Below are 20,885 nucleotides of genomic sequence, written 5' to 3'. Positions count from 1 at the left end.
TTAAAACAGATACATCCTGTCTCTCAATGTTTAAGCCTCTAAGGTAACAAAATATAATAATCAAAATTGAGAGAATAACTATAGAAAAATAAACAAAAGACAAAAATGAGTCATCATATACTCTGTCACCATCCGTAAACTCACCAAGGTGGGTTGCGACCTGCATCTGAAAACAACAACAACATCTGGTATGAGAATTGGGGGTTCTTAATATGATAACAGTGCCCAATAGATAAGATATAAAGTTCCGGAAAGTCAAAGGCAATCCTAGAACTTCAAACCAATATAAAGATTTAACTTATAATAAAAACTTAAACCATAAAAGGGTTATCTAGCTTAATGCTTTTCTAATATACAGAACACCGCTATCCCACAACATTCGCCAACCTATCCTCCATGCGATCCCATCGTTACCGCTTACTGAGTCACCTCAATTCCAGCAGAAAACACAAATAGATGCAAGCAAGTAAAACATAAGTAAGGAGCATATACTGCAAGTAATACAAGTAGCAGGTAAACATTTTATTCAAGTTGGCACAATGCAAGTAAACAAACCATACAAACAAATAAGAATGCATATGATGAATGTCTGTACTATTTGCCGTGATATCACTTGTCGGTTCAACTGCCAAACCAACACATTCCCTCGGGATGTCGCCTTTCTGTCACGTGTAACACCCTTACTGTCAGAATGTCACGCTTCTTTCTGTGCCATCTGATAGTGAGAATATTACGACGACTTCCTTATATTTAATAATAAGATATGAGCCTTTAACTCGAAAGGTATCGTCGATTTCTTTTAGAAACCTGAAAAATACTTTTTCTTAATCAAACATTCATATATAACTAAATTCAATCACACACACACGCAGGCACGCACGCACGCACGAATGCACACACAAATATACCAAACTTCATATACAAGTAACTTATAAATAGTATAAGCATACATATCATTACAACTCCTATCCCTCTTACAAAATATAATAATAGAGGCGAGAAAAAACTATAATATATACAACAATATACAACACAATCAGATGCATAGAAGGAACTTCTTAAACTCTTCGTCTGTCCTGACAAGGAAAATCTGTAGGGGTGAGAATATCGTCCTCGCTGATTCTTAGTAGAGAGTTTTTAAGAATTGTCATAAGAGGATACGTATAAGAAAAGAATTGATTTCACCTGTAGTAATTATCGCTCATCTTATGAATATATTCAAAACATTAATAATTAATTATCCAAAAATTCAAAGTTCACTTCTTTAGTTAAAAAAATTTCAAAACTCAATTAATAAATCATAACATAAATCAATTTCAGCTTCCGACCCAACATATAATCAAATCTCGTTACAGCCTCCGGCCCAAATCAAGTCAAAACACGGCCTCCAGCCCAACTCAAATCAAATCACCATCAATACTCAGTTTCAAAACAGAATCAATTACCGGCATCAAACGGTACAAGGCAATACACTCAGAGAACAATTTCAGCCAATACCACATCAGGAACAATCCTCAGCGTCACCACCGCCAGCATAAGGGATCTCTTAGTTGTTCAAGCACAATTAAAACAATACAAGGAATACACAAACAGAGAGAACAGTTACAAAAATTAGTTCAATTAGCATATAGATACAATTATGCAAATAAGCAAGCCAAATATAAGATGCATACCCAAAAAATATACACAAATGCAAATGATACATGCCTGCTCTATGGCCAATGAGCTCATCTATCGGTTATATAGCTAACCCGGATATCGTCTCTTTACACGAAGGGAATTATCAACCTTCTGATGCGTGAGTATCTTTCCTATCTTTTCCTAGTAAATTTGCATTCAATTTGTTGAGTTTAATCAAGAATTAATTATCTTTTAGCCACTATGGATGCTACTTTGAGTCATGTGCAATTCTATTTATTTTAGGTAGCATTGGGTTAGATTTGATGGAGTTCCCACAGAAAAAGAGAAGAAGGCGAATGATGCTATCAACCCTGACCTCTCTGCACTCAAACCTGAATAACTCGAGCTACAGAGGTCCAATGGATGTGATTTCAGTGGCGTTGGAAAAGCTAACTTCCAGAGCTTTCCAAAGATATATAATAGTCCATACTTCTTCTCCATCTATTCTGCAAGGGTGGCGCCTAACTTGAGGTTTCTCAAGTTAGGCGCCAAGATGAACATAAGCCACCAATTGCATGCTGTAAGGGTGGCGCCTAACTTGAGAAATCTCAAGTTAGGCGCCAGGACAAAGAAAAGCTCTCCAAGAAACGCTGCCAAGGCTGCGCCTAACTTGAGAAATCTCAAGTTAGGCGCAAGGCACAACAACAACACGCAAGTAATGCCCTTTGACTTCAAGTTAGGCGCATGAAGACCTCAAGTAAGGCGCCAATGTTCAAGCAATGCACACCAACACACACTGCCCACCTCAAGTAAGGCACAGCTTCTCACAAGTTAGGCGCAAGCTCTCCCTGAACCACATGGTTTCCACGCTCCACTTGAAGGCTTGCGAAGATCTTTATTTATTCTGATTTAAACTTTAATTCAATTAAAAATAGGAAAAAATATTATTTAGTTTTATAAACTATAATTTACATTAATTATGATTAGATATAAAAGGGAAAAAGAATCAGCTCTTCGGGCTCTTCTCTTCTCTTCTACCTCATTCCGCACTTTACAGTTTTACAGAATCCTAGTTTTCTCTCTGAACCATGAGCAACTAAACCTCCACTGTTAAGGTTAGGAGCTCTGTCTATTGTATGGATTGATACTATTATTTTTCTATTTTAATTCATGTACTGATTTATATTTCAAGAATTGTTTTTGTTCTTTATTTTATGAATCTGCGTGGAACGGAAGTATGACCTTGGTTCTAATTGAGTTCTTGTATAACTTGGAAAAGCTCTTTACTTGAACAATAGCTTGAAAATAATTTCTCCTAAATTTCTAATTATCTGGACTTAACGGGATACGTGACATATAATTCTCTTATATTTGGGTAATTAGGATTTTTGTGGCATATAACTAGAATTGAACTTTACCCTCTAATTGGAATTGAGTGACCAAGGAATTGGCGGTTGATGAAGGTTAGAGGAGACTAAAAAGGTCTAAGGAATTAGGGTTTAGTCACATATAGTTGCCATGAATTAAATCTTGCATGATTAAAATAGTTAGTAAGAAAAGTCAATCTGGAAAATAGATAACTCTGAAGCCTTAACTGTTTCTCCATATATTATTCACTACTTGTTTACTGCTTGCTTTCTGATATTCTGAATTTACTGTTAATGTTTTTGAACCTTCAACACTATTTTCTATTTGTCTGACTAAGACAATCACTTGACCATTGTTGCTTGATCCATCAATCCTCGTGGGATCGATCCTCGTTCACTTGAGGTACTACTTGGTACGACCCGGTGCACTTGTCGGTTAGTTTGTGGACTTTAAATTCTGCACCACCTTCTAGGAGGGAATCCTCAACCTCCCAATCAGAGAGAGACTGTGATATAACGGTAGAAAATCCTTAACCTGACTCGTTCATACCACAACCGGAAATTGAATCAAAGGGAATCTTCAACCTTCTCCATTCAGTTTCCCGATGTAACAAGAGAAGAAATTCTCAATCTCGCTTGCCCACCACAACGAGAGAGGGAATCTTTAACCTCAACTTGTCTATCACAGCAAGAGAGAGAATTCTCAATCTTAACTTGCCTATACATGAGCGGGATAAAACTACTGTCTTCACCATATCAATCCAAAATTCATTTCAATACAACATAGTCAAACATAACCAAAATTAGAATTAAGAATACAGAATTGAACCGAAGGGAATTCCTGACCTTCTATCCAACTTTTCGGTGTGACAAGGGAGGGAATCCTCAACCTCAAGCTTGTCCATCGCAACAAGAGATGGAATCCTCAACCTCATCTTTAATTCAAATCAATTCAATAAAACTCATTTTCACCAAATCAAAAGTCTCAAATTAACCTCGATAATATATTTTTCAATTCTGTTTGAAAATCCCCAAAAGCATAACTCTCAGATTTGAAGTAATTGCATAAAGCCCACTTTTAACTTCATTCTCAAGGTCAATAATTTTTCGAGACCCAAAAATCATTTTTCTTCACCAATCAGATTTATATACTGTAAATTCACCAAAACCCCTAAAAAAATCATTCTTTAATAAAACTCAAACATGAGTCTTTTCATATCAAATCAAACTGAAAAGATAATTCCTTTCTGAATAAATCAAACTCAAACTTGTATAGTTCTTTTCTTAATAAATTGAACTCAAAATAGTACAAGTCTTCTCTTAATAAGTCAACTTCAAAACATAATTCTTTTCTCAGTGAATCAAACTTGAAACATAATTCTCTTCTTGATAAATCGAATTCAAAATGGTATAATTCTTTTCTTAAATAAATAAAACTCAAAACATAATTCATTTCTTTTCTTAATAAATAGAAATCAAATAATATAATTCTTGAATCCAAAATTTTTTAAATAACACTTCAAACCAAATCTCCAATTTTTATAAAAATTTTGGCAGCATCTTCCCTAAAATACGGACTTTGCCACTCTTCAAGGGTCCTAACCAAACCATTTCTCAAACTCTTTTCAAATCATTTCCAAAATTAGACCAATTCCAATATCTCAAATCATTTCCAGTTCTCAAAATTATTTTCGATAAATCAAACAAAACCAATTCCGAATCTCAAATTGATTCCAATTCTCAAAATCATTTCTGATAAATCAAACAAAACCAATTTCAATATCTCAAATTGTTCTATCATAATCCGAAAACAATTTTCAAGAAACCAGTCCAACAACGACCAACTCAACAAACTAAATAAAAAATCAAAATAATCAGCATTCTCAATAATTCAATAAATTAAACTCGTTTCCAATATCAAAACATTTTCAAGTCTCAAATTATTTCAGAAACACCAATTTAATAAAATAAATCAAAAAATCAGAATTTTCGGTGACTCCAACACAATCAAGAAACCAATATAATCAATCAAGCGATCTGTAAGACCCAGAACTTTTCGAAAGTCTTATTATGAATCAATTTTAAATTATTTATTCATTTAAGACTTTAATTTCAGAAATTATTTTATTAAAGCTAATTAAATCAAGTCTTGATAATTAAATTATAAATTTTACTAAATTTTATAATTATTGAATAATTTTTTATATTTAAATTATACAGCTTAACAGTTGTAAAAGAATAAGAATTTTATAAAATTTAGTTAAATAATTGAGTTTTCAGAATTTAATACCTAAATTTTTGTAAACAAAGAAAATTAATTATATTATTTCTAATTCTAAATTAGAATATTTGATTAAACGTCAATTAGTAAATTGATAAGCAAATAATATTTTGAATGTAATTTTAATAGATTAAATTAGATTTTTAATTAATACTGTATACCCTAATTTAATTAAAATTACTATATCCCAATTTGCCTAAAAGTTCCTAATTTTATATTTTCCCCAAAAATAAACCCTAATCCTCAAATTGAAACCCTAATTTTACCCCAGCCCTACCTTAAACCTTCAGCCGCCATTCCCCATTCTTCTATTACCCCACATACGCAGAAAAGAAAAAAGGACATCGCCGTGCTCCTTGTTGACCGTCGCCATCGCCGTTCGGGGTTGTGCGCCGTCATTCGTCACTGCTCGGTCACCGTCGAAGCTTTCTGCCACCGCTCTGTTGTTTGTTCCTTTTGTTACAGTGAGTATTTTGTTCTGAAACCCTTGATATATCAATTTCTGTTAATTGCGAATGAGTATTCTACGGCGTTATTGTGATAGGGTTAAGCTTCGATTCTTGCATGTGGTATTCGATTCTTGCATGTATAGCTTTCGAGTTTCGACGAGTTCAGGTAGGGGATTATTTCAAAATTAATTATTTTAATTCATGAAATGCCAATGAGGTATAGTGAGTAACTGCAAATAATTTATAAACATTTTGTGTGATTAATTGATAGAGATAAGCTTGGATTGAGGTTGTGAAATTGTGATTGGTGTGGTATTGTGAATGATTTTGATTTGAGCCTGTGATTCGTGAATAATGATTTAATTATTTGAAGGTAACTAATTACTCGAATTCCTGGTTACGCTGATTTTTTGATTTAGTTGTGAAATTGAGATTTATTTGATGATGATGGATATTGTTGCAAGCTTGTTTGAGAATTATTGGTTGTTGGATATGTTAATTTGACTGAATAATATTGTGTTGAGTGTCAAATTGATTAAGGCTTCTGCTCGGTTTGGAATTATTGTGATGATGGTTTGATTTTGACTGTTTCCTGAGTATTGAGAATGAGTGCTTGTAAATTTTGGTTATATTATCAATAACCTTGGTCACTAAACTGAATGGGTTGAGAACCCTGATGTTTTGGTCATTGTTGAGAAAAAGACAAGTTAATTGTGGAGATTAAGGTTTGATGAACCAAAAATAGATTGAGCTTGGATTTCTAAACTGATTTCTTAAAATTGATTCCTTAACTGAAGCAATAATTTTGAGGGTTTTTGAATAATTTTAGAATTACCAAAAATTATATGGCTATAAAATATGTTGATTATTAAGAATTCCGCTGATTTGATAATTGTTGAGAAAAGGGCTGGTGAATTGTTGAAAATGGGGAACCTGTAAGGGTGGCTAAGTCCGAGTTTTAAGGAAGGTGCTGTCGAAATTTTATAAAATTTAAGACTTTGTTTGAAATGCTATTTTAAAAATATTTGGTTTTGAAAAAATTAAATTATTTAAGATTTATTTAGCTAAGAAAAGATTTATTCTATTTTGAATTCGATTTATTAAGAAAAGTATAAAGTTTTAAATCCAATCTTTTGAGATTGTGTTTTAAGTTATATTTTGAGTTCGGTTTGATGAGAAAGAAAAGAAGAAGAATGAAAAGTAAAGGAAAGAGAGATAATTAAAGGGATCTCAACCACAGGAGAGTAGAGAGCAAAGATTGAAAAGAAATTGAATGCTATTTGGACCTTAGTGCCAGGTGTCTAGTGGGGACGGTGATACGTAACGCTCACTTGACACTATAAGGACGGCTTAGTGAGGACGGTGATGAGCGGATAATTTATACGCTTTTTGGCATTGTTTTTAGTATGTTTTTAGTAGGATCTAGTTACTTCTAGGGAAGTTTTTATTAGTTTTTATGTTAAATTCACATTTCTGGACTTTACTATGAGTTTGTGTATTTTTCTATGATTTCAGGTATTTTCTGGCTGAAATTGAGGGACTTGAGCAAAAATCAGATTCAGAGGTTGAAGAAGGACTGCTGATGCTGTTGGATTCTGACCTCCCTGCACTCAACGTGGATTTTCTGGAGCTACAGAACTCAAAATGGTGTGATTCCAATTGCGTTGGAAAGTAGACATCCAGGGCTTTCCAGCAATATATAATAGTCCATACTTTGGCCGAGTTTAGATGACGCAAATGGGCATTGAACGCCAGTTCTACGCTGCTGTCTGGAGTTAAACGCCAGAAACACGTCACGAACCAGAGTTGAACGCCAGAAATACGTTACAACCTGGCGTTCAACTCCAGAAAGAGCCTCTGCACGTGTAACATTCAAGCTCAGCCCAAGCACACACCAAGTGGGCCCCGGAAGTGGATTTATGCATCAATTACTTATTTCTGTAAACCCTAGTAGCTAGTCTAGTATAAATAGGACTTTTTACTATTGTATTAGACATCTTTTGATCATTTTTAGATCTCTAGACCCCATGGGAGGCTGGCCACTCGGCCATGCTTACCCTCTATTCACTTATGTATTTTTCAACGGTAGAGTTTCTGCACTCCATAGATTAAGGTGTGGAGCTCTGCTGTTCCTCATGAATTAATGCAAAGTACTACTGTTTTTCTATTCAATTCAACTTATTCCGCTTCTAAGATATTCATTCGTACTTCAATATGAATGTGATGAACGTGACAATCATCATCATTCCCTCACGAACGCGTGCCTGACAACCACTTCCGTTCCACCTTAGATTGGATGATTATCTCTTGGATCTCTTAATCAGAATCTTCGTGGTATAAGCTAGATTGATGGCGGCATTCATGAGAATCCGGAAAGTCTAAACCTTGTCTGTGGTATTCCGAGTAGGATTCTGGGATTGAATGACTGTGACGAACTTCAAAATCGCGAGTGCTGGGCGTAGTGATAGACGCAAAAGGAGGGTGAATCCTATTCCAGTATGATCGAGAACCTCAGATGATTAGCCGTGCTGTGACAGAGCATTTGGACCATTTTCACAAGAGGATGGGATGCAGCCATTGACCACGGTGATGCCTCCAGACGATTAGCCATGCAGTGACAGCGCATCGGACCATTTTCCAGAGAGGATTAAAAGTAGCCATTGACAATGGTGATGTCCTTACATAAAGCCAGCCATGGAAATGAGTAGGACTGATTGGATGAAGATAGCAGGAAAGCAGAAGTTCAGAGGGACGAAAGCATCTCTATACGTTTATCTGAAATTCTCATCAATGATATACATAAGTATTTCTATCTTTATTTTCTGTCTATTTATTATTAATTTTCGAAAACTACATAATCAATTATTATCCGCCTAACCGAGATTTACAAGATGACCATAGTTTGCTTCATACCAACAATCTCCGTGGGATCGACCCTTACTCACGTAAGGTTTTATTACTTGGACGACCCAATGCACTTGCTGGTTAGTTGTATCGAAGTTGTGAATGAAAAACGATTTATTAAGACGTGCGTACAGAGTTTTTGGCGCCGTTGTCTGAGATCACAATTTCGTGCACCAAGTTTTTGGCACCGTTGCCGGGGATTGTTCGAGTTTGGACAACTGACAGTTCATCTTGTTGCTCAGATTAGGTAATTTTCTTTTTGTTTTATTTTCAAAAATTTTTCAAAAATCTTTCAAAAATTTCTCATCTGTTTTCGAAAATTATTCTAAATTTTTAAGAATGAATTCTAGAGTTTCATAAAAAAATGTTGGAGCCTGACTGGCTGTAAAGCCATGTCTAAATTCTTTTGGACTGAGGCTTCCAAACCATCAGCATAGAGGCAAGTTAATTTGATAAGTAATGAGCAGTATATTCTGATGTTACATGCTAAAGCTTGACTGGCTATTAAGCCATGTCTAACCCTCAGATTGGAGCTTTAGACTAAGAGTGGAAGATTCCTGGAATTCATATTAAAAATTTTGGAATCCTTATTTTTCTTTTTCAAATAATTTTTGAAAAAATCCAAAAAAAATCATAAAATCATAAAAAAAATATATTGTGTTTCTTGTTTGAGTCTTGAGTCAATTTTTAAGTTTGGTGTCAATTGCATACTCATCTTGCATTTTTTCGAAAATTCATGCATTCATGCATTGCATTCATCATGATCTTCAAGTTGTTCTTGGTAAACCTTCTTGATTGATCTTCATATTATATTGTTTTGTGTTGTATGGTGTTTTTCATATGCATTCTTGAATTCTTAGTGCCTAAGCATTAAAGATTTCTAAGTTTGGTGTCATGCATGTTTTCTCTGCATATAAAAATTTTCAAAAACATGTTCTTGATGTTCATCATGATCTTCAAAGTGTTCTTGGTGTTCATCTTGACATTCATAGCATTCTTGCATGCATTCATTGTTTTGATCTAAAAAATTTTCATGCATTGCATCATTTTCATGTTTTTCTCTTTCATCATTAAAAATTCAAAAATCAAAAAAATATCTTTCCCTTTTTCTCTCTTAAAATTTCGAAAATTAGATTTGACTTTTTCAAAAAATTTTAAAATCTAGTTGTTTTTATGAGTCAAATCAAATTTTCAATTTAAAAATCTTATCTTTTTCAAAATCTTTTTCAAAAATCAAATCTTTTTCATTTTTCTTATTTATTTTCGAAAATTATAAAAATATTTTTCAAAAATCTTTTTCTTAATTTTATCACATAATTTTCGAAAATATCATCATCAATTAATGTTTTGATTCAAAAATTTCAAGTATGTTACTTGCTTGCTAAGAAAGATTCAAACTTTAAGTTCTAGAATCATATCTTGTGATTTCTTGTGAATCAAGTCATTAATTGTGATTTTAAAAATCAAATCTTTTTCAAAAGCTAATTTCAATCATATCTTTTCAAAAATATCTTCTTATCTTATCTTTTTCAAAAAAAAAAATTGATTTTAAAATATCTTTTCTAACTTCCTATCTTCTTATCTTTTCAAAAATGGATTTTCAAATTTGTTTCAACTAACTAACTAACTTTTTGTTTGTTTCTTATCTTTTTCAAAACTACCTAACTAACTCTCTCTCTCTAATTTTCGAAAATCTCTTCCCTCTTTTTCAAAAATTCTTTTTAATTAACTAATTGTTTCAAATTTTGATTTTAATTTTCGAAAATCACTAACCAATTTTTCAAAAATTATTTTCGAAAATCCTCTCCCTTCTCATCTTCTTCTATTTATTTATTCATTTACTAACATCTCTTCCTCACTCACCAAAAATCTGAACCCCCCTCTCTCTCTGAGTTCAGATTTTCTCTTCTTCTTTTCTTCTACTCACACAGGGGAACCTCTATACTTGGGTAAAAAGGATCCCTATTATTATTATTATTATTTTTATGTTCCCTCTTTTTCTTATGAGCAGGAGCAAGGACAAGAACATTCTTGTTGAAGCAGATCCAGAACCTGAAAGGGCTCTGAAGAGGAAACTAAGAAAAGCTAAATTACAACAATCCAGCAAGCACCTTTCAGAAATTTTCGAACAGGAAGATGAGATGGCAGCCGAAAATAATAATAATGCAAGGAGGATGCTCGGTGACTTTACTGCACCTAATTCCAATTTACATGGAAGAAGCATCTCCATCCCTACCATTGGAGCAAACAATTTTGAGCTGAAACCTCAATTAGTTTCTCTGATGCAGCAGAACTGCAAGTTTCATGGACTTCCATCTGAAGATCCTTTTCAGTTCTTAACTGAATTCTTGTAGATCTGTGATACTGTTAAGACTAATGGAGTAAATCCTGAAGTCTACAGGCTCATGCTTTTCCCCTTTGCTGTAAGAGACAGAGCGAGAGTGTGGTTGGACTCTCAACCCAAAGATAGCCTGAACTCTTGGGATAAGCTGGTCATGGCTTTTTTAGCCAAGTTCTTTCCTCCTCAAAAGCTGAGCAAGCTTAGAGTGGATGTTCAAACCTTCAGACAGAAAGAAGGTGAATCCCTCTATGAAGCTTGGGAGAGATACATGGAACTGACCAAAAAGTGTCCTTCTGACATGCTTTCAGAATGGACCATCCTGGATATATTCTATGATGGTCTGTCTGAATTAGCTAAGATGTCATTGGATACTTTTGTAGGTGGATCCATACACCTAAAGAAAACGCCTGCAGAAGCTCAAGAACTCATTGACATAGTTGCTAATAACCAGTTCATGTACACTTCTGAGAAGAATCCTGTGAGTAATGGGACGCCTCAGAAGAAGGGAGTTCTTGAAATTGATACTCTGAATGCCATATTGGCTCAGAATAAAATATTGACTCAGCAAGTCAATATGATTTCCCAGAGTCTGAATGGAATGCAAGCTGCATCCAACAGTACTCAAGCGGCATCTTCTGAAGAAGAAGCTTATGATCCTGAGAACCCTGCAATAGCAGAGGTAAATTATATGGGTGAACCTTATGGAAACACCTATAACCCCTCATGGAGAAATCACCCAAATTTCTCCTGGAAGGATCAACAAAAGCCTCAACAAGGCTTTAATAATAGTGGAAAAAACAGGTTTAGCAATAGCAAGCCTTTTCCATCACCTACTCAGCAACAGACAGAGAACTCTGAACAAAATACCTCTAATTTAGCAAAATTAGTCTCTGATCTATCTAAGGTCACTGTGAGTTTCATGAATGAAACAAGGTCCTCCATTAGAAATTTGGAAGCACAAGTGGGCCAGCTGAGTAAAAGAATCACTGAAATCCCTCCTAGTACTCTCCCAAGCAATACAGAAGAAAATCCAAAAGGAGAGTGCAAGGCCATTGAATTGACCATCATGGCCGAACCCACAAGAGAGGAGAAGGACGTGAATCCCAAGGAGGAAGACCTCCTGGGACGTCCAGTGATCAATAAGGAGTTTCCCTCTGAGGAACCAAAGGAATCTGAGACTCATCTAGAGACCATAGAGATTCCATTGAACCTCCTTATTCCATTCATGAGCTCTGAAGAGTACTCTTCTTCTAAAGAGAATGAAGATGTTACTGAAGAGCAAGTTGCCAAGTTCCTTGGTGCAATCATGAAGCTGAATGCCAATTTATTTGGTATTGAGACTTGGGGAGATGAACCTCCCCTGTTCACCAATGAACTGAATACATTGGATCAACTGAGATTGCCTCAGAAGAAACAGGATCCTGGAAAGTTCCTGATACCTTGTACCATAGGCACCATGACCTTTGAGAAGGCTCTATGTGACCTGGGGTCAGGAATAAACCTCATGCCACTCTCTGTAATGGAGAAACTGGGAATCTTTGAGGTACAAGCTGCTAAAATCTCATTAGAGATGGCAGACAATTCCAGAAAACAGGCTTATGGACAAGTAGAGGACATATTAGTAAAGGTTGAAGGCCTTTACATCCCTGCTGATTTCATAATCCTAGATAATGGGAAAGATGAGGATGAATCCATCATCCTTGGAAGACCCTTCCTAGCCACAGCAAGAGCTGTGATTGATGTTAACAGAGGTGAACTAATCCTTCAATTGAATAAGGACTCCCTTGAGTTTAAAACTCAAGGACATCCTTCTGTAAACATGGAAAAGAGGCACAGTAAGCTTCTCTCAAAACAGAGTCAACCAGAGCCCCCACAGTCAAACTCTAAGTTTGGTGTTGGGGAGTCTCAACAATGCTCTGAACATCTGTGAGGCTCCATGAGAGCCCACTGTCAAGCTATTGACATTAAAGAAGCGCTTGTTGGGAGGCAACCCAATTTTTATTTATCTAATTCTATTTTATTTTTATTGTTCTTTCATGTTTTATTAGGTTCATGATCATGTGGAGTCACAAAATAAATATAAAAATTAAAAACGAAATAAAAAACAGCAGAAGAAAAATCACACCCTGGAGGAGGATCTTACTGGCGTTTAAACGCCAGTAAAGAGCATTTGTCTGGCGTTCAACGCCAGAACAGAGCATGTTTCTAGCGTTGAACGCCAGAAACAAGCAGCATCCTGGCGTCCAGACGCCAGAAATGCGCAGTGAAGAAGAGTTGGTGCTGAACGCCAGAAACAAGCATCTGGGCGTTGAACACCCAGAACAAGCATCAATTCAGTGTTTAAACGCCAGAATTGCATGCAAAGGCATTTTACATGCCTAATTGGTGCAGAGATGCAATTCCTTGACACCTCAAGATCTGTGAACCCCACAAGATCCCCACCTTCCCTCCTCATAATCCTAGTTTTTTCCACATCTTCTTCTTCATCTATTCTTTCTTCTTTTGCTCGAGGGCGAGCAACATTCTAAGTTTGGTGTGGTAAAAGCATAGCTTTTTTTTTAAAGGGGAAAACAAAAGCTTCCATCAAGGATCTATAGCTCAGTGGTAGAACATTTGACTGCAAATCAAGAGATCCCTGAGATACCTCAGGGGATACATTTTCCCCCACACAATTATTGGGAGCAACTAAGGGTGGAACATCAAGAGCACTCCATCATCCTTCATAAAATTAGAGAAGATCAAAAAGCAATAAGGGAGGAGCAACAAAGACAAGGAAGAGACATAGAAGAGCTCAAGGATACCATTGGTTCCTCAAGAAGGAAACGCCACCATCACTAAGGTGGACTCATTCCTTGTTCTTACATTTTCTGTTTTTCGTTTTCTTTATGTTAAGTGCTTATCCATGTTTGTGTCTTATTACATGATCATTAGTATTTAGTAACTATGTCTTAAAGTTATGAATATCCTATGAATCCATCACCTCTCTTAAATGAAAAATGTTTTAATTCAAAAGAACAAGAAGTACATGAGTTTCGAATTTATCCTTGAACTTAGTTTAATTATATTGATGTGGTGACAATGCTTCTTGTTTTCTGAATGAATGCTTGAACAGTGCATATGTATTTTGAAGTTGTTGTTTAAGAATGTTAAATATGTTGGCTCTTGAAAGAATGATGACAAGGAGACATGTTATTTGATAATCTGAAAAATCATAAAAATGATTCTTGAAGCAAGAAAAAGCAGCAAAGAACAAAGCTTGCAGAAAAAAATATGGCGAAAAAAATAGAAAAAAAAAGAAGAGAGAAAAAGCAAGCAGAAAAAGCCAAAAGCTCTTAAAACCAAGAGGCAAGAGCAAAAAGCCAGTAACCCTTAAAACCAAAAGGCAAGGGTAAATAAAAAGGATCCCAAGGCTTTGAGCATCAGTGGATAGGATGGCCTAAAGGAATAAAATTCTGGCCTAAGCGGCTAAACCAAGCTGTCCCTAACCATGTGCTTGTGGCGTGAAGGTGTCAAGTGAAAACTTGAGACTGAGCGGTTAAAGTCAATGTCCAAAGCAAAAGAAGAGTGTGCTTAAGAACCCTGGACACCTCTAATTGGGGACTTTAGCAAAGCTGAGTCACAATCTGAAAAGGTTCACCCAATTATGTGTCTGTGGCATTTATGTATCCGGTGGTAATACTGGAAAACAAAGTGCTTAGGGCCACGGCCAAGACTCATAAAGTAGCTGTGTTCAAGAATCAACATACTGAACTAGGAGAATCAATAACACTATCTAAACTCTGAGTTCCTATAGATGCCAATCATTCTGAACCTCAATGGATAAAGTGAGATGCCAAAACTATTCAAAAGGCAAAAAGCTACAAGTCCCGCTCATCTGATTAGAGCTATGTTTCATTGATAGTTTGGAACTTATAGTATATTCTCTTCTTTTTATCCTATTTGATTTTTAATTGTTTGGGGACAAGCAACAATTTAAGTTTGGTGTTGTGATGAGCGGATAATTTATACGCTTTTTGGCATTGTTTTTAGTATATTTTTAGTAGGATCTAGTTACTTTTAGGGATGTTTTTATTAGTTTTTATGTTAAATTCATATTTATGGACTTTACTATGAGTTTGTGTATTTTTTTTGTGATTTCAGGTATTTTCTGGCTGAAATTGAGGGACTTGAGCAAAAATCAGATTCAGAGGTTGAAGAAGGACTGCTGATGCTGTTGGATTCTGACCTCCCTTCACTCAATGTGGATTTTCTGGAGCTACAGAACTCAAAATGGCGCGATTCCAATTGCGTTGGAAAGTAGACATCCAGGGCTTTCCAGCAATATATAATAGTCCATACTTTGGCCGAGTTTAGATGACGCAAATGGGTGTTGAACGCCAGTTCTATGCTGCTGTCTGGAGTTAAACGCCAGAAACACGTCACGAACCAGAGTTGAACGCCAGAAATACGTTACAACTTGGCGTTCAACTCCAGAAAGAGCCTCTGCACGTGTAACATTCAAGCTCAGCCCAAGCACACACCAAGTGGGCTCCGGAAGTGGATTTATGCATCAATTACTTATTTCTGTAAACCCTAGTAGCTAGTCTAGTATAAATAGGACTTTTTACTATTGTATTAGACATCTTTTGATCATTTTTAGATCTCTAGACCCCATGGGAGGCTGGCCACTCGGCCATGCTTACCCTCTATTCACTTATGTATTTTTCAACGGTAGAGTTTCTGCACTCCATAGATTAAGGTGTGGAGCTCTGCTGTTCCTCATGAATTAATGCAAAGTACTACTGTTTTTCTATTTAATTCAACTTATTCCGCTTCTAAGATATTCATTCGTACTTCAATATGAATGTGATGAACGTGACAATCATCATCATTCCCTCACGAACGCGTGCCTGACAACCACTTCCGTTCCACCTTAGATTGGATGATTATCTCTTGGATCTCTTAATCAGAATCTTCGTGGTATAAGCTAGATTGATGGCGGCATTCATGAGAATCCGGAAAGTCTAAACCTTGTCTGTGGTATTCCGAGTAGGATTCTGGGATTGAATGACTGTGACGAACTTCAAACTCGCGAGTACTGGGCGTAGTGACAAACGCAAAAGGAGGGTGAATCCTATTCCAGTATGATCGAGAACCTCAGATGATTAGCCGTGCTGTGACAGAGCATTTGGACCATTTTCACAAGAGGATGGGATGCAGCCATTGACCACGGTGATGCCTCCAGACGATTAGCCATGCAGTGACAGCACATCGGACTATTTTCCAGAGAGGATTAAAAGTAGCCATTGACAATGGTGATGTCCTTACATAAAGCCAGCCATGGAAAGGAGTAGGACTGATTGGATGAAGACAGCAGGAAAGCAGAAGTTCAGAGGGACGAAAGCATCTCTATACGTTTATCTGAAATTCTCACCAATGATATACATAAGTATTTCTATCTTTATTTTCTGTCTATTTATTATTAATTTTCGAAAACTCCATAATCAATTATTATCCGCCTAACCGAGATTTACAAGATGACCATAGCTTGCTTCATACTAACAATCTCCGTGAGATCGACCCTTACTCACGTAAGGTTTTATTACTTAGACAACCCAGTGCACTTGCTGGTTAGTTGTATCAAAGTTGTGAATGAAAAACGATTTATTAAGACGTGCGTACAGAGTTTTTGGCACCTTTGCCTGAGATCACAATTTCGTGCACCAGACGGCGATACGTAACGCTCACTGGAGACCGAAAGAAAGGTTACGGTTCAGTGAGGACGGCGATGCGTAACGCTCACTGGAGACCGAAAGGAAGTTTCCCCCATGAGGACAGTGATACGTAACGCTCATGGAGTGGACGATGGCTGAGATAAGGACGGCGGTATGAACGCTTATCTCAAGACCAGTGTCGGGAATCGGGCAACAAACCGACATAGGAGCTCATGGCCTGTATAGGACCAGACATGCATCATCCTTATTTGTGCATTTGCATTTGATTGTGTTTACTTATCTTGTTTCTCTGTGATTTTGCTATTTGTCTTATTACAATTTGTTTGTGTGTTGATCTGTTTCTTGTGCTATTTGTTTGTGTATTAAGGTGACTGAGAACTGGGGTTGTGATTGAGATTTGTTTTAAGTTTGGAAATTTAAAGAAGGCAATTAATTATATAAAGTAAAAGTAAAAAGTATTTTCAAAGGTTTAACAAAATAGTTTTATTGAGTAAGTTAATTATTTGCATCATATTCATTACTTTTACGGTATTCCCATTCCCTACTGAGAACGTGTGGTTGGTTCTCACCCCAAAATCTTCCACCCTTACAGTGCCACAGATTCGAAGACTCAGTTTGAAGCTGCGGGCGATTATTAATCTTATTCGAGTTAAGTTTATGTTTTGAGTTGTGTTCAAACTTCATACCTTAGACTGAGCTATAGGGTCTGGGTTGCACGAAGACAAGGGACCGACCTCTTTAAAAGGTTGGCCCATTACAACGAACTCTCCTCAAAGAGCTCAGAAGATCACCACAGAGGCCCAAGGAGGCCCAGAATGAAAGGACCGCCGACTACTAGAAAGCGGTTAGCCAAAGATAATGTTCTCATCCACGAAAGATAAGATAAGATAACAAACTTACCTCAAAGGAAGATCATCAAACATTACTATAAATACACTGGAGCACCCAGGTATAACTCATACTCCAATTCTACAAAAAACTTGCCTAAAGCCCATACTGACTTAAGCATCGGAGTCTCTTGCAGGTACCACCACCCACCGGTGATCAAGGACTGAGCAGCTCCTCCGCTGCAACAAGTCGGACACAGCAGCTATAACCGGACTAGAAGGTCTCACCCGAGATCGATCACTCCGTTTCAGGTAACCCTCGAAACATTGGCGCCGTTGCCGGGGAACCTTGAAGTCATTCCAACATCATGGCAAACGACCCTCCTAACAACGACCATACCTCTGGCTTAGAAGATGGTACACCAACAAAAAACACAGATGCCACACCTCCGTCCCCAAAAGAAGCGAATACCTTTAAAAAAGACAAACTAGCACAGAATGCAGAAATCCTAGATGCCATCCGTGAGCAACAAGATCGCCTCAAACAGCTCGAACAAGAGGCAGAACGGCAACGAGAAGCCGAGCGGGATCTGCAAAGAGAAACAAGATGGCGCAGAGAGCTGGAAGAAAAACTCCAAAAACTCGAGGCCGACCTCAAAGCCAAAACTACACGATCCGACCGCGACACTAGCCCCCACAGGGAGCAAGACCCATTCACAAGAGAAATTATGAAAGCTAAAGTTTCAAAAGGCTTCAAAGCTCCTGATATGACCCCATACGATGAGACATCTGACCCAAGCCATCATCTCAGCAATTTTAGGAGCCGGATGTACCTCACGGATGCCTCGGACGCAACTCGCTGCAAAGCCTTCTTGACTACTCTCACCAAAATAGCTATAAAGTGGTTCGACAGTCTACCACCAAAATCAATCACAAGCTTCGACGACCTCGCCAAAAAATTCCTAGCCAGGTTCTCCATACAAAAGGATAAAGCTAAACACGCTTCAAGCCTGCTAGGGATCAAGCAGGGAGATCGGGAAAGCCTCCGAAGCTACATGGAAAGGTTCAATAAAGAATGCCTCGACATACAGAACCTCCTCACAGAAGCGGCCATCATGGGACTTATTAATGGTCTACGTGAGGGGCTCTTCAACCACTTTATATCTAAAAAACACCCGACATCCTTGAACGAAGTACAGGAACGAGCTGAGAAATACATTAACATGGAGGAAAACTCCCGACTAAGGAAAACCTCCAAAGTCGGGTTCTCCTACCCACCTCACGACAAAGATAAAGAGTTAAGAAAAAAGGAGGACCAACCCACAGAGAAGCCCAGGAAATACCACAACTACACCCCTCTTCGGGTATCTTTAGTGGACGTCTACCGGGAAATATGCAACACGGAAAAGATCCCACCACCTCGCCCAATTAAACACAAAAGTGGAGGAAGTTAGACCGAGTACTGTGAATACCACAGGATCTATGGGCACCCCACTAACGAGTGCGATGACTTGAAGAATGTCATAGAAAAACTGGCTCGGGAAGGAAGACTAGATCGATTCCTAGCCAACAGGACGGACGAGCCAAAAAAGAGAAGAAGGGATGAAGAGGGTGGACGGGCTGAACGTCCCCCTCACATTCCCGGAAAGGCACATTCATATGATCAACGGAGGATTTGCAGGAGGAGGGATCTCCAAACCATCTCGTAAAAGACACCTTAAGGAAATATACCACGTAGGAGAAGGGGATAGGTCGCCCGACCTCCCCACTATCTCTTTCACCAAAGAAGATGCCGCGGGTATCATCCCGGGGCATGATGACCCTGTGGTCATTACCATCATACTGGCCAATGCCAACCTACACCGAACACTGGTTGACCAGGGAAGCTCCGCAGATATCCTATTCAAATCCGCTTTCGACAAACTCGGACAACAAGAAAAGGAGTTCAGAGCATATCCCAACAGCCTATTCGGGCTAGGAGACGCTCCGATCCAACCCCTCAAATACATCCCACTGCACACGACCTTCGGAAAGGGAACCCGGTCCAGGACACTGAGCATAGACTACATCGTGGTTGACGTGAACTCCGCATACAACGCTCTATAGGCCAGACAACCCTAAATCAGCTCACCGCGGTAGTCTCCACGCCCCACCTATGCATGAAATTTCCAACCCTAGAAGGCATAGCCACCGTCAAAGGAGACCAAAAGCTCGCGCGACGCTGCTATAATGAAAACTTGAACCGAAAGGGCGATCCCAGAGGTAAAGAAGCCAATGCAATCGAACTCGGAGGAGCCCGAACTCGGAGGAGCCCGAACTCGCGAGGAACTTCGTCCCCCATCGGAAGGCGAGACAGAAGAGGTCCAAATCGGTAACACCAGAGATAAAACAACCAATATAGGTGCAAACCTAAAAGAAGACCTAAAGGAGCTACTGATAAAGTTGCTAAGGGATAATTCCGACCTCTTCGCATGGAAGGCCGCGGACATGCCTGGCATAGACCCCGCCTTAATGTGCCACAAACTGGCAGTGTACCCTAGATCTCGACCAGTGTAACAAAAGTGCAGAAAGGTCGGCCCGGAAAGATCACAAGTCGTAGAAGAACAGGTGCAAGCCTTTGCTAGAGGCTGGGTTCATAAGGGAGGTCAAGTACCCACTGTGGCTGGCCAACGTTGTACTGGTCAAAAAGCCAAATGGAAAGTGACAGATGTGTGTAGACTACACCGATCTCAATAAAGCCTGCCTAAAGGACCCTTATCCCCTCCCGAACATCGACACCCTAGTCGACGCCTCGTCGGGATACCAGTACCTCTCCTTCATGGACGCTTACTCAGGGTACAACCAGATCCCAATGCATCGACCCGACCAAGAGAAGACCTCGTTCCTAACCCCGAGAGCGAACTACTACTACGTAGTAATGCCAAATGAACAAAGTGTTTGCCTACCACATCGGAAAGCTGATGGAAGTCTACGTAGACAACATGCTAATAAAAACAAAAAAAAAAAAGAAACACTACTGCCTGACCTCGCCGAAGTATTCGGCACTATAATAAAGCACAGGATGAGACTAAACCTGACAAAATGTACCTTTGCAGTAGAGGCCGGCAAATTCCTAGGGTTCATGCTTACGCAGAGAGGCATTGAGGCAAACCCAAACAAATGCTAAGCCATACTCAACATGAAGAGCCCGACCTGCATGAAAGAGGTACAATAGCTAAACAGAAGACTAACGGCCCTGTCCAGATTTTTAGCCGGGTCGGCGCTAAGATCTCTCCCTTTCTATGCAATACTAAGGAAAGGGAAGAAGTTCGAATGGACCCCAGAATGCGAACAAGCCTTCTAAAACTTCAAAACATTCCTGGGGCAACCACCCATCCTGACC

The 20,885-nt window shown here is 38.2% G+C and overlaps 1 non-coding gene across 1 annotated transcript; it reads right to left on the bottom strand.

The window, feature by feature from the left end:
- Positions 1–11,158: 11,158 nt before the first annotated feature.
- LOC112760424 (small nucleolar RNA R71) lies at positions 11,159–11,266 on the bottom strand. Its single transcript, XR_003180866.1, has one exon. It is a non-coding gene; the product is annotated as a small nucleolar RNA R71 (small nucleolar RNA).
- Between the last annotated feature and the right edge of the window lie 9,619 nt (positions 11,267–20,885).

This window comes from Arachis hypogaea, chromosome 16 (genome assembly GCF_003086295.3).
Source record: "Arachis hypogaea cultivar Tifrunner chromosome 16, arahy.Tifrunner.gnm2.J5K5, whole genome shotgun sequence".
Taxonomy (NCBI): Eukaryota; Viridiplantae; Streptophyta; class Magnoliopsida; order Fabales; family Fabaceae; genus Arachis; species Arachis hypogaea.
This window is presented reverse-complemented; position numbering and strand designations above follow the sequence as displayed.